Source organism: Ambystoma mexicanum, chromosome 10 (assembly GCF_040938575.1).
Source record: "Ambystoma mexicanum isolate Mex_15411 chromosome 10, UKY_AmexF1_1, whole genome shotgun sequence".
Classification (NCBI taxonomy): Eukaryota; Metazoa; Chordata; class Amphibia; order Caudata; family Ambystomatidae; genus Ambystoma; species Ambystoma mexicanum.
Genome location: NC_090932.1, coordinates 820295385 through 820309410, shown reverse-complemented (window position 1 = coordinate 820309410; position 14026 = coordinate 820295385).

Here is a 14026-nt window from a genome sequence, read left to right as displayed (position 1 = left end):
CAGTATGTTCCATATTACATGTACATAAATTCAAAGTTATTATTGTTACGTTGTGATACTAAAAAACTCTGAAATTCAGTAAAAAAACTTTGTTAAAGGGACGTTATGGTTCAGTTGCGCTACGAAAAACCTATGAAATTCAGTAACAAAAACTTTGTTAAAGGGACGTTATGTTAAGTTGCGCTACTAAAAACCTATCAGATTCAGTAAAAAACTTTGTTAAAGGGACGTTATGGTTCAAAGTAAAAATGAAAAACCCCTGAAATTCGGCAGTTATGGTAAGATAAGCAGCCATAACTCGCGCCACCGTGCACTGCTAACACTAACACCCAGGACATCAAAGATGACATCACAAATGTAATTGATGACATCACTGATGGCATCACATGTGCATTTACTTTTCATGAAAACTCTGTAGGAGGGATTCTTATAATGTTGACCAAAAAGTGTCAAGGATCATTTGAATGATCAGTGATGTCATCAATTACATTTGTGATTCTATGGCGTCCTATGTTTGAAATCTCAGGCGACCACCTGGAGTTTTTGATGGGAACAGTGGTTTACGCGCTGTATGGGAGTAGCAGTTCTCATGATAGGATGCTCATGTGTTGTAGCAAAATGAGAATGTATTTGCCTTCTGAGTGTAAGTCAGTTGATTTTCTTTTTTGGTTGCAAGCTCAGTAGGCCCACGCATTCAAGTGAATTCATAAGGGGCTATTGTTTTTTGACCTTAAGCGAAAATGAAACTTTAAAAACTACACAAGGAATCAAGGCTTGGAAAAAAAATACTATTTGATAAGGTTATAGTTTCAAAACGCTTGTAAGGAACATGAAATATCAGTTCACAAATATTCTTTGATGCGAACAGTTTGCTGTCTGACTTTGCCAAAAAGGAATGGAGGCTGTGAAGATGATGTAAGTTTAATTTTGATGACTGTACACTAATTGTGAAAAAGTAACTGAAGTATTATATTTTTGCGGAATTGTTACATTGTTCACGTTTGCAATCTAACACTAGAGTCACCGTTGGTGAACGTGATTTCTTTTTCTTTGTTATGCTTGCCCACATAGCTTTGTGTATCAGTTTGCACATTCTTTTGGTCTTGTGTATCATTACGACAAGTCATTTTTTCTTGCTTGTCCATTCATGCAGCCTCCATAACTGAATTACCATGTCACTGTGTAGTTGTCCTTTTTTTAACCCTTACGGCGAGTGCTGTTTATCTGCGTTTGTAGGGTGTCATTATATGTCCCCATGGTGAACTCTGATACTTCTTTAAAATGTCATGTTTGGCCACTTACATTTGTGTAGTATTTTCCACAATCTTTGTGTCTGTTGTGGAAATTTTTCCGAACGGTTGGTATTGACACAGATTTTCTCTTCCGTTTTTCACCTAGATGCATTTTGCCGTACAGTGCGTGCCACGATTTTCAGATGCAGTGTTATGGGATGACAGGCCAAGGCCGCTCTGTCCCTACGCTTAACTAGCCACAAGGAGCAACTTAATATCCTTTATGGTGGAGTAAAGCAACGGTGAGGCCTCTGTGTTGGAAATACCTGTGCAAACAAATCGAGAGCTTCACCAGGAACGCATACTTTGTGTATGCAAAATTAACTGCATGTGTCTCTCCATGAACAATTTCAATGTTGGCCCTTGGAGTCATTGCTACAAATTATTTGCAAATGGAATTATTTCGTTCATTTCTGACAGTTGTTTGTTAAATAACAGTACTTTCCAAATTCTAAAATGTTACCATTTTCTTTTGAAATCATGTGTATCATTTTGAAATGTAAAATACCACGTTATACGTCGCTGTATGTTTATTTACAGGTTCTGCGTCACGGTACATACTGTTGCTTTTTTCTTGCTGTCATGGAAAGCGAAGAGGGGCTATGTATGGCACAAGTGCCTTTCCATTCGATGGTGGCCATCTTGAAAAAGGATTTTGTTTAACCAGAAATCCTATTTTTCCGTAGCACACGCTAATGCTTTGCACATCTATAATATTATTGGCAATTCTTATTGCGTCTATGTCCTGTACTCTGAAAGGTGGTTCTTAACGCAACATTTACTTTGTTAACAGGTGGCTTTCAATGACATTTGTGATGTCATCTTTGATGTCCTGGGTGTTAGTCTTAGCAGTGCACAGTGGTGGCTTAAGTTACGGTTGTTTAACTTACCATAACTGGCGAATTTCAGGGGTTTTTCGGTTTTACTTTGAACCATAATGTCCCTTTAACAAAGTTTTTTTACTGAATTTCATAGGATTTTAGTAGCGCACTTAACCATAACGTCCCTTTAACAAAGTTTTTTTACTGAATTTCATAGGATTTTAGTAGCACAGCTTAACAATAATATCCCTGACTTTATGTACATGTAACATGGAACCTACTGAACTACCTCTAATGAATTTGATGTCTGGTGGATATCTTTAATTGTTATATCATAACATATGAACACTGCACAAATTCACAAACCAGCACACATACACATTATATGTAATAATCAATAAGAAGTGTAACCCATATATATAACACATCAACCATTCATAATATGTTCTAAAATGGAATATACCAAAAAAAGAAAGATAGCCTTCCAATATGATTACCTCACAGAAACTCCACATCTAAGAGCAACAGCAGATCTACAGACCAGTAAGAACACACCTTACCAGAAGCTAGTAAGTGTACTTAATTTTACTCATATATTTCTAAAATGTCTGTATTAGATACAAAAAAAGTGATATCATTTCTTTTTCTCACAGAAATGTCTAGTACTCTGGAGTGGCTAGAGGAGCATTTCCCACGTGAGGAAATGTCTGAAGATGGTGAACGTAATGGTAGACACTTTTCTATATAATAAACCAATTAATAAATATTATTTTATATACATTTAACATATACATTTTTTTTTGTACAGACCATACAAACATTGAAGAAAAAGAAATATTGGATAACACTCTCCAGCGCATGGAAGAAAAAATGGACATACTCATGGAAAATGTCAACAATTTAAAAAACTTTGTGGAGGATCACCTGAAAGAAAAAACTAGATACCATTGTCCCACATGTACCTGTCCCCCCTCACCATACCCCAGTCAATTATCCCCAAACCCTCTCCATGAACAAAAATGTTTAGATGAGACTTCCATCCCTTCTTCACCTCATATGAATCCTCTTGAAACCCCCAATTCTCCTGTGTTTGTCTCAGTTTCTGCTTAAACTTCTATGTCATAAATTTAACATCCAAATATAATAAAGTAAAATTATTATATTGTGTCCTAATTCATTTCTTGTTTTTTTTTAAAAAGCAGTTGAGGTGTCTGCGGACATCGCGGGTGTCCAGAATGTCCGTAAAGAAACGAAAATGGGGGCGTCCTAAGGACACTATACCTGTCCGTACTGTTCGCATGCAAGTTGAAACTGTTCTAAGAACACATCTGGTGTTCGGGATGTCCCCCATTAATCAAAATGGAGGTGTTCCAAGGACACTTTACCTGTCCGTACTGTTGGCAGGCAAGTTGAAACTGTTCTAAGAACACAAGAGGTGTCCGTGATGTCTGTAATTAATCAAAATGGAAGTGTCCTAAGGACACTATACCTGCCTGTACTGTTCGCTAGCAAGTTGAAATTGTTCTAAGAACCCACAAATTGTCCAGGATATCCGCAATTAACCAAAATGGAGATGTTCTAAGAACATTATGCCTGTCTGTAATGTTCGCAAGCAAGTCCAAACTGTTCTAAGAACACATTCGGTGTCCGGGATGTCCGCAATCAAACTAACACACGTGGTGTCCTGAAAAGTTTGTAAATAAACAAAATGGGGGTGTCCTGAGGAAGCTAGACCTGGCCGTGCTGTTCATAGGCAGGTTGAAACTGTTCTAAGAACACCTCAAGTGTCCCGGGATGTTCGTAAATAAACAGAATGGGGGTGTCCTCAGGACGCTATCCCTGTCCGTATTGTTCGCAGATGAGTTCAAACTGTTCTAAGAACACAGGCAGTATCCTGAAATGTTCGCAAATAAACAAAATGGGGATGTCCTGAGGACACTATACCTGTCCGTACTGTTCGTAGGCAGGTTGAAACTGTTCTAAAAACACATCAAGTGTCCTGGGATGTTCGCAAATAAACAAAATGGGGGTGTCCTGAGGACGCTATGCCTGTCTGTATTGTTGGCAAGCAAGTTGAAACTATTCTAAGAACACACATGATGTCCTGAAATGTTCATAAATAAACACAAAGGGGGTGTCCTGAGGACGCTATGCCTGTCCGTATTGTTCGCAAGCAGATTGAAACTGTTCTAAGAACAAACGCTTGTCCGTAACGGTTCGTTTCGCTTGTGTCGCACTTTTAATTAGTTTCAGGACCCGATCAGTGTCCGTAGAACACCAACGTGCATGCGCAAAACAGTTTCAGTGCATTTGGTGTCCTGCTGACACCCGTTCCCTTCGCGGACATGTTCGCGAAGCTATCATGTGACCGCGCCCACGCTGAGTGTGTGTTCTGACTGCGGACACTGTTTGTGTCCCCGAACAATTTAAAACTACCTTTTCAGGCAATCCACAATATTTTTCAATAATAAATCACCATAGCACAAGTCCCAGACAGTAATTCTGGCTTTATACATACTTTTTGGGACTTTTTTAACCTTTTTTTGGTGTTCGAAAGCGCGGGTGTCTGCGAAGCGCGCACAAGCAACCCTATAAAAGGTCACACCCCAGAGCTCATCCTCATTGTGTTTCTGGCTATCTTACAGAACACAGTGCATTTTTTATGCCAATTTTGCAGATTTATTTCTGAAACCTGATGGCATTCATGGCTGCATTACTGCCACCTGGTGCTATATCTGCCTCAACACCACCCCGACCCCCTCCACCACCACCTCCCCAAGGGCTTGAAGAGAAGAACAGGAGTGAGGGTGCAGAGGACGATGAAGAGGATGACGAGAATGAGGTAGTGGAAGTCCCTACTAAAAGCACTCGCCGTGAGTCTTGGGTGTGGTGGTTATTTACCATTCATGGTAACGTACCTAAGGCGCGTGCGAACAAAGTCACCTGCAACAAGTGCAAAATGGTACTGAGTCGCGGGAGGCCTGGTTGGTACAGCTTTGGTACGACTACTATGAAGCGTCACCTTAGGTCGTTCCACGGTGGGGCAGTTTGCAAGGAAGTACCTTGCGAGGAGCATAGTAGGTGGACTTCCTCTACTACATCCTCCGTTTCCGATCCTGTCACCACAAGGAACACTCCTGTGGGACAGCGTATTCCTCCAGCTGCCTCACAGGCCATTCGCAATGCTGATGACCCTTACCTTTTGAGGGTCATAGTTGTGTGTATGTACTGGGATGCAGTACTCTGCAGGGGGGAGAGACTTTGAAGTGCTTTTGAGACTCTGGTCTCAGAGCACGAGAAGACCTGCTCACTACCTAAATAAGGCCCACCCTACATCTTCCTCCCTCACCCGCCCTTTCTTATCCCCGTGGTTGATGACCCCCTTACCATCCTTTTCCCTCCTCTCCTAGTGTGTCGTGTGTAAAAAAACAAAAAATATATAAAGAAACAAAAATTAAAAAGAAAAGGCTCTTTTCAGAGCCGCCTTTCACAGTTTAAAAATAGAAGTGGAAAATAAATGGAGCAGGGCCTTGTGTATTTTTTAGAAGTCCGCGGACAGTTCGCGGACATCTAAAATTTTGGGGTGCTGCCCTATCATAACCATTGCACTTTTGTCTGGGAGGAAGTGGTGGCTCTGAAAAGAGCCTTTTGGTGGTGTTTGCATTTGAAAAACTTGAAATGGTCAACACCTACTACAAAATGGATGGATGTAATTCCAAAAAAGGTTGCAATGCATTTTGTACATTTCTCAGAAAAATCAGATTTCCAGCATAAGTAACATGGACTCCATCTCTGTGAAAAATGTATGTGTTACGAAACATAATATTTTCATTGTGAAAAGAGGACATGCCAACATCTCTTAGAAAGGCCCAAACAGCCTTATTGACATTGCGCCTTGCTTTCTCCATTTGTGGACCAAATGAAGAAGAGCACAGCAACATTTGTCTCTGCGCAATCCGAGAAAAAATTACTTGAGAATTTGGAAACATGTCCATGACCTTCCCAAGTCCTTCTTTCATTGCAAATTGCAAAGAAATTCCAGACACATGTCCTAAACTATTCCCTCCACAATGAATTATCATTATGTCTGGATGATGCTCTGTCTCCAAAGTAGCACAGAGAGGTAGCAAGTCCAACCACTTCATTCCACGTACTCCATGCCAATGCACTTCCTCATGTGGGAATCCAAGATCTACAGCTACTCTACAGCTTTCTGCATGCACCTTCAACCAATGTATCCACGAGTCTCCCAAAATCCAAACAATCTGTTTTCTGAAACACACAGCAATAGCTATCTGTTCTTCTCTCAGGAAAAAGAGTATCTGACAAACTCTCTCCTGGCACAACACACCCACTAAACTTTACTGACCAATCCCTTGCTCTGCTCATTCTCATGTGCATGCCTCCCCACCCCAAAATCCCTGTATGTAACACCCAATGTCCGCGGACTACCGACATGTCCGCGGACATATCGTAACATGGACAGCCTTTCTACCGTTTCCACTTCACTCTCTGTGCCATTCCCTCATTGGATATACCTAAGCAGTCACACCACCATCCACCAATCACATCCAAGACCTCTACATCTAACTTCATCATCATAGATCAGCACTTCAAATGTACTGTTAATCACTCTGAGTACAAGTGTCATATCATTGGAAAGCACCAACTACAAGAAATACTGTACAAGTCTCCAAGATTTCTACTTGCAGCTGCATGCATATCCATATGCATGAACACAAACTACAGGTATGCATATTTTCTGTATAGTACATGTACAATTCTTATACATTCATATAAACAGATTAACTTACTTTTAACTTGTATAACCTATAAAAATGAACATACTGTCATTTTTCCCATCTGCTATAATCAACTGTCACTTCCAAACCTATCTGCTATTTAATTTCTTTTTACACACACATTTGCAAAGCATGTTGAACTAACATATTTAAAGTAAAATATAAAGACTGCACATAGTCAAACAAAATTGCGTGCACACACTATGTTCAAATATCAAACAACAATACTTGTACAAAAACATAAAAATCAATGTCTAAATTACCATCAGAGCTATAAACACACACAATTACTAATTAGTTTCCTTTACAATTGCAGTGAAAACCACTCTCCTGAAAAGCAGCAGCAACATTTGAAGTACAAACAACAACTAAGAAGAAACCTGCTCATTCCACAAAAAAGTAAGTTAAATACCACCATCGTATTTTTACTATTACTCAAACAAATTGTGGGGTTAATTCATGCTATTTCTGCACCTAAAAACAAAGATTGTGCACAATTCTGTCCACAAATCCCCATTTTTTAAACAGAGATTTACAGGCAGAATGGCGCACAAATCCCCATTTTTTGGTGCACAAATGACATAACTCAGCCTCTAGAATTTGTATATTATAGACCAAAAAACTGTTTTAATTCTATACCATTGTATTTCCTATTTGTGCTTCTCCTCATCACCAGCTTACTTTCTACTGTCATCTGAACCCCCGTTTAGTAGCATATAAATTCACGAATACCCATCCCAACTAGTTGTAGTTTCCCAATGCACAATCACACACCATCACATACATCTTTATCATCATACAAAGCACACATACATTGCAGAACAGCCCAACCTATACCTTATTTATTTTTTTCAACAGACCCTAATGAATGCCTACCAAAAATCAAGTCCGTAGAAAGCAATGCAGAAGTAGAGCAAATGATAACAGAAGTGTCCAAAATAAGCATCCATCTCTAGCAGAATTTGTACAAAAAGTTCCAACAAAACTGGTAATACAGTCATCTAGCGAAACAAACAAAACAAGCTTCAAGTATAGAAACTTCGCCTCCTCTATCAAAATGTAAAACGAAACACAAAACGATTAACAAGAATTCAGCTAACAATACTTTTAAAACTGTTCCTATAAATCTTGATACAGTACCAAGTAAGCATACCAAAAAAAGTATTTTAGCAAAAATGTTCCGCCACAGAGTCCTTCAAAATATTATAAATACAGGAGAGAAATCATGCACAACCCTTAAAACCTACCGTAGGAAATTAATCTTAGAAGCTTTGATAGACAGTGCAATCCTTCTCAAAAGAAAGTTACTTAGTTTAGTGTTAAACAAAATGAAACCACTAACAAAACTAATGACTACATTACAAAAAAGACTTCTCAATAAATGAAATGTCACCAAAAATAACTTCTTAAATATCTGTGGAGGTGAGTGGAGTCACACTACAAGCACAGAACCATATTTTAATGAAGCAGCATACAAACAAAAGCAAACAAATACAATTGCCATACATAGCAGTGGACGAGGTTATGAAAAAGTTAATAATACCATAATGGAACAAGAAATACTGCTTACAAAAACATCCCCAGAAAACTTAGAATTACCTCTCAATTCAACTGAACCAGAATGTCTAGTATACAAATGGCTATGCACGTCAATGTGTAACATTCCCAAAAAATCTTTCAAATCTTTACGCCAATTCCTCAATCAGTATGTGAAAGGCAAAGACAAAATCAAAATTAAATTACTGCAAAATATGGATACCTGTCCAGTGCACAAGTACACAGGACGACAAGGACATTCATTGGCCTGCATTGCAGGACCTACTTGCAAAACCACCTTCCATCATATCAAAAGGATATCAACACATCATTCAACTATAAGAAATCTAGTCTATAAACTGTACTATGCTAAAAGTCCTGCTTTAGCACTAGCCAATTTAAATAACATTCTTTTACATGGTACAGCAAATGACCTACTAGAAAAAATAGACTATATCACAAAAAAATATTTTGGAAGTGAAAGCCACTTACAGAATAAAATAGCTTTACAACAAATTAGCAACAATTCTACGCATGGCAACCTTCTACTGCACACATTCAAAAAAGAAATACTGAAATTTAAAAGTACATCTGCTGAAGTACCAAACCATGTGTGTGTATGTTGCCTCAGAAATTTTTATAAAAGTAACACAAAATCTGTAGACCTAACATACAAAATAGAAGACAATGAAGATTCTAAATGGTTTGAATTAGCTCTCTACCTTATAGCAGAAAAGAAATATGAAATAACTGACCCCTTAATACTTTGCAGTTACTGCACTACAAAACTTGACAACAAACAAATTCCTTCACGTGCTATCACAAATAATTTGGAATTATATCCACTACCAAAACCCCTACAACAACTTAATTTATATGAGAGCATCATAATTCAAACAGTACACCCATTTCAAGCAATAATACGCCTTCAAACAAAAACAGCAAAATTACCTCCCTCTGAATTAGTGAAAGTTATTCATGGAAAAGAAGTGTATTTACCATTAGATCTAAAAGAAAATGGCGACACTCTAGGAGTGCAATGTCCAATGCAGCAATCTTTAATTATCTTAGTAAATGGGGTACCTACAAAAGACAAAAAAAAATGGCAACAGCTGGTAGATTTACATAAAGTTAGACAAGCCTTGCAATATTTTTAAAAAAATAATGAATACTACAAAGAAATTAATATTGAAGCAAACTTGAAGGATACAAGTGAAATAATTCAAGAGTCACAAGAAGCTGGTCAATTTCCTAGATCCTGCTACAATATCAAATAATTTAGAGCATTATACAATGTATCCATTGCACTCTAATGACACCATAGAAGATGCACTAGAAACATACCAAATGCGTCAAACAAAAGGATCACCAATCAGCATATGGGAAAAAAGTATAGAAGCACATGCTTTTCCTCTACTCTTTCATAGTGGCAAAGGAGGAAGGTACGATGATAGACCTATTCAAATATCAGCATCAGAATACCGCTCATTACGGATGTATTCTTAAGAGCCCAGATTTAGACAAAATGTGGAATACATATTCCACCTACTCTTTGAAAGTGAACTAGCAACTTTATGTTACGGAGTTGCACACACATTAAAATCAGGATCCCACTTTAAACATATGTCAACTACACAATTATTACAAAAAGTGCAACAAAAAGATGAGGTTTTACAATCAAATATTACAATTCTATTAGCAAATATGCGTGGTACTAAAGAGTACTGGTTTTGAAGTCATGGAGATGTACGTTTTATGATCAGAAACCTTGGCCCACCCACTTGGTTTGTTACATTAAGTTGTGCAGAATTTCATGGGAAGATTTACATGATTTCCTATGCATATCAAACAAAAACAAAACAAACATAGATAGATACCTGGAGAACTTTGTTCTCTGGATCCTGTTAATGTTTCAATATATTTTCACCATTGCTTCATTGCTATGCTACACTTTATTTGTAATAAAACTGTTCCTCCCCTTGGAGAAGTGCAACACTTTTTTTGGAGAAAAGAATACCAAGCCAGAGGAGCACCACATATCCACATGCTTTTATGGATTAAAGATGCTCCTACATTTGGTCAAGACAATGATGCCACTGTTTTACAGTTTATTGAAAAATATGTCACTTGTGAAATTCCATCAGAAACCACAAATAGTGATCTTCATGCACAAATTTTACAATTTCAAAGACACAAATGTGGCAAATATTGTCGTCGCAAATACAAAAACAAAGGAAAATACTACACCAAATGCCACTTTGGTTTCCCTAGACTGGTTACAAATACAGGTCAAGTGAACAACATCATGTTTTCAGTTAGACATAGTGTTAAAGGTAAGTCACCTAAAAATACATATTACATAAAAAGAACAGAAGAAGAAAAATATATCAATGATTACAATGCAATCATTGCCCACTAATGGAATGCAAACATAGATGTGCAGTACATTGCAGACGATTCCACTGCAGTTGCACGATATGTTACAGCATACTTAACCAAAGCAGAAAAAACAGAGCTCCAAGACCTCTGAAATGACCTGTCATCAGACAAAACAGTGTCTCAGAACTTTTACAGCTTGGGCATAAAAATGCTCTCCCATAGAGAATGTGGATCCTATGAAGCAGCAGATCGTTTACGTGGTACTGCATTGTATGGTAAATCTGAAAATATAGTATGGCTAAGTCTTGGTCCTGCTAAATCTAGAAAAAGAGTTCTAAAATCATACGAAGATATAGAAACAATAGCCAAACATGATCCCAACAGCCAAGACATTTTAAAAAACAATTTATTGGACACATACTACCCAAACAGAAGTAATACTTTGGAAACCATGTGTCTATACCACATAGCCCAAAACTTCACATACAAAAATAATATTAAACCTGATGAAAAAAAAGGTAAATACAGAGTGACAAACTGTGAAGGCAGCTTAGTAAAACTCACCAAACCAAATTTAATTAATCATATCAAATTGTCATTAAAGACTCTTCAACATAAAGAACTATATTACATGTCCCTGCTACAACTCTTTAAACCATGGAGAAAATAAGAAGAAATACTAGATAACTATGACTCATATGAAGACGCTTTCATAGCAAATGAAAGCACTATAACTGATGTAAACTTTACACAGTACAAAACAATGTTGCACAATGAACAGCAACACGAAGAAGAACTCCAGGCCCAACTAGATAAGGACACTCCTGACAGTAATCAACCTTTTGTAACAGGAAGCCAATAACCACTGGGAGAACCACTAATAACAAATGAGGCAGAATTAGTTATGACAGAAGTAGAAAAAACCATGGGTCAGTATGAAGATAAAGAAGACTTAACTATACTACAATCAAAACTAAACAATGAGCAACATAGCATTTTTCAAGAAGTAACAAAAGAAATTGCACATGGTGTACAACATGAAAACAAAGAATGCACCTGCCAAAATTACAAACCTATACTACTGTACGTCAGTGGTGAAGCTGGTTCTTGTAAAACATTCATAATCAAAATCATCACTAAGTTCCTTCAACAATTGACAAACAACAAACTGTCAGCTGTTGTCACTGCCCCCACAGGTTTAGCTGCCTACAACATAGGTGGTGTCACTTTACACCGATTACTACTCCTGCCAGTAGAACACCAAAACAAATTAGACTATTACAAACTTTCTACAGAAGCTGCAATGGAACTACGCAGAGTATTAAAACAAATGAAAATGCTACTAAGAGATGATGTGAGCATGGTGTCCAACCTAATGTTGGCTTTGATTCACCTCAGATTACAAGAAGTACTCAAAACAAACCACGAAGGGCTCTTTGCAGGCAAACACATTATTGTTTTCAGAGATCTTCTTCAATTGACACCAGTAAAAGGTGAGCCTATTTTTAAAACATTAGGACACAAACTCTACGGTAAAACTGTTAGCAGCATTGGAAATGTCAACCTTTGGCAACATTTCCAATACAGAGAATTAACAGAAAACATGCAGCAATCTGCAGATCTCACTTATGCCAACATCTTAAAAAGTATTAGAGTTGGTATTCTATCTAAAGAAGCACAAGCAATATTGAAAAACCGGCAGATTCATGCACTTTATGGCGATAATGCATGTGCTACAGATATTATGGAACAATTAGCCCATAAAAATGTCAATTGTATGGCCTTAATGCCAACTCTTGCAAGCTGTTTCAAATTCAATGAAATAATGTTAAATAATGAAATACAACCAAAAATGGAAATTAGCGCCACATACAAACTAGATGTACATGGTATGACACTAAGAAGGAAAGTGAGTGGGCACCACTTGATACTTAGTCCATGTTTCTCAACAAGTGTAAACAATGAGATGATTAGTTCAAACTGTTTGTGTCAAAATATTCAAACAGGAGCTGGCTATGACGAATTTGGAGACACCCAAACTCAAAATACATGTGAAGCAGGAGACCAAGTTCAATACCAGTTTACATAGCCGCTCTCCATAAAACCCAGTCCGGGTATATACTTAGTCAAGATTTACCAAAAGTTAAACTCTAAGGTGAGAAAAGTTGCCTTTACTTGAAAAATGATGAAAACATTGCGCTTCAGTTGTTCTTCAAAACAATTTTATCAAAAATAATGATCTCCTAAGTGAGAAGTCACTAATATTCTCTCAGTGAGGAAGAATTTGCCACAATTCATTTATCAATCACACCAAATTGCCAATGCATTTCGGAAATAAATTTCCTTCATCAGGGCCAGTCTAAAGGTAAGACATACAAGTTCAAAGAAACAAATTCACATATGTCAAGTGACACATACATATCATACATAATTGAAATAAAGTCAAAAACATACCATGCAGTTGTGGTCTCAGAAGTGGGAGAATAAGGAGAGAATATGGGAAAAAAACAAAAGATAAAAAATTATGAGTCTGTGTTTGTTGTAAATAATCAATCGTAAAGCCAATCAACAAAGGCAGATTACCTGAAAATCAGTTGTATGCAATGTGTGACACAATATATATTTGTGTGGTACTCCAAAAACTGCCTGACAAATATCAGCACAGAAAACAGCCTGTAAAAAATGGGCTGGAATCAGTGAAAGTCCGTAATTAGGAGGGGTTTAGAATGCGTGAGCAAGATTGAGAGTGCAAGCTTGCCATTTGTAATACAAGAGAGGAGATGTTCTCTTGTTGCTGGCGCGAACGCGTCTGCGGCTATCGCATCGAAGCGTTGCTATGGTAAAGCTTCCTTTTAATGCCACGTGACCGCATTGCAACCCGGACTCAACCGCAGAGAGACCTTTTGGGTCGACAAACTCGGAGAACATCTCCTCTCTCGTATTACGAATGGTAAGCTTGCACTCTCAATCTTGCTCATGCATTATAAACCCCTCCTAATTACGGACTTTTACTGATTCCAGCCCATTTGTTACAGGCTGGTTTGCTCTGCTGATATTTGTTAGGCAGTTTTTGGAGTACCACACAAATATATCGTGCCACACATTGCATAAAACTGATTTTCAGGTAATCTGCCTTCCTTGATTGGCTTTACGATTGATTAATTACAACAAACACAGACTCAATTTTTTATCTTTT